This window comes from Nematolebias whitei, chromosome 3 (assembly GCF_014905685.2).
Source record: "Nematolebias whitei isolate Nwh7 chromosome 3, NemWhi1, whole genome shotgun sequence".
Lineage (NCBI taxonomy): Eukaryota > Metazoa > Chordata > Actinopteri > Cyprinodontiformes > Rivulidae > Nematolebias > Nematolebias whitei.
The window spans coordinates 40,903,684-40,905,242 of NC_056500.1; the positions used below are offsets into that span (position 1 = coordinate 40,903,684).

A 1,559-nucleotide genomic window follows, 5' to 3' on the forward strand; every position below is an offset into this window, starting at 1 on the left:
TAGAAACTACACTCTGACCATATAAACTACACCCTGACCATAGAAACTACAGCCTGACCATAGAAACTATACTCTAATCATTGAAACTACACATTGACCAGCCATTTTGTGTTTTTCTTCATTGCTTTCTTATTATATTTCCCCCCAGCTAGTAGAGGCAGATGGCTGCCTATCCTGAGCCTGGTTCTGCTGGAGGTTTCTTCCAGTTAAAAATGACTTTTTTCCCCTTTCCACTGTCTCCTTTGTGCTTGCTCGGGATGGGAGATTATGAAAAAGTGGAGATTCAGCACAATCTGCTGGCTTCCTTAGATAGAGAACTTTTACTAATTGTCTTTTTTTAATTCATGTGAATGTTTTTGTATTGTGCCCCAAGATGACATTTTTGTGACCTGACATATAAACTGAATTGAATCTATTTTGAGTTTTAATAGAAGTTTTTTGTAGGGCTGTCGGGAATTAAACAGCTACAGCTGACTTCTGTCACTCCCTGCACTGTGGTGCAAGTATCTTATGTTAATTGTCAAATAGCATACTGCTTATTTGCTCATTCAAAGACAGGATTGCAGCTAATCAAAGATAATTTAGATTTTCCTACTGTTGTACAATTATTTGAAAATGTAATGCGTGGGAAAACAACAAATTTACCAGACTACTGCTGATTAATGGATGGTAGTAAAGTGAGGAATAGCAATACAATATTTGCTCACAAGAAGGTGACGCTGCAGATTGCAATGGTATTTACTCCCTTTAGGATTACATTTTTTGCTCAAGATATCTGTCATATTTTATAACTTTTAAGGCTATAACATAAACATGTCAGAGACCTGATATTTTTCTAATTTTTTTTATTTATTTAATGTTAGACTTTCTTATTGCAATTATGAAATTAATGTAAAACAGTTACAAGTGAAACAGTAATCATGCAATATAGTCTCTGTAAAATAAGCAAACGGGTTTGAAATCTGCACTGGCTGTTACTGAAACATTATTTATGATTTCTAAACAAACTGAATGGGAGATAAAACCTTTTATGCAGAATAAAATAAGCTGATAACCCACTTGTTTGATGCCTCCTCACTCTGAGTTTCCCAAGCTAAGCGAAGCATCAGTTATCCTGTGATTCCTTCGATACAATCCCATCTTCCAGCATACAAATTATTATTACTTTTTTTGTATTTTTATCCAGTGAAGTATTCCAATAGAGTAGTCCCAGTGCACAATCACCACAAAAAGAACAGAAGTGTTTCCATAATTAGCCCCAGAAGCTCTGCTGCCTGAGATGAGTGCAGACGGAGACGACTGCTCAGAATCAGACAGAGGGAGGAGTCCTGGCCATCGCCGCACCTGCTACTATGACCTAGTTTGTGTTTAAATGCAAAAACTGATTGTGGTATACAGAACATTTAAAAATCAAATCCTTCTGTTGACATTTAAAACATAATATGAGATTAAAAAATTATAAAACATGATGTTAATCTATTCTTTGTGTTTCTTCTGCTGACCAAAAACATGCGTGCTGGGTTGAAGGTAACTCTAAATTGATTCTAGGTGAACGTGTG

At 35.9% G+C, this 1,559-nt stretch overlaps 1 protein-coding gene across 1 annotated transcript in view; it reads right to left on the bottom strand.

The window, feature by feature from the left end:
• The window catches only part of cnga3a (cyclic nucleotide gated channel subunit alpha 3a), a 16,085-nt gene extending 14,761 nt beyond the window's left edge, over positions 1-1,324 (bottom strand). Inside the window, exon 1 of the mRNA XM_037674968.1 lies at positions 1,060-1,324. The gene's annotated coding sequence lies outside the window, so the exon portion shown is untranslated. The remainder of the gene's footprint in view (positions 1-1,059) is intronic.
• Between the last annotated feature and the right edge of the window lie 235 nt (positions 1,325-1,559).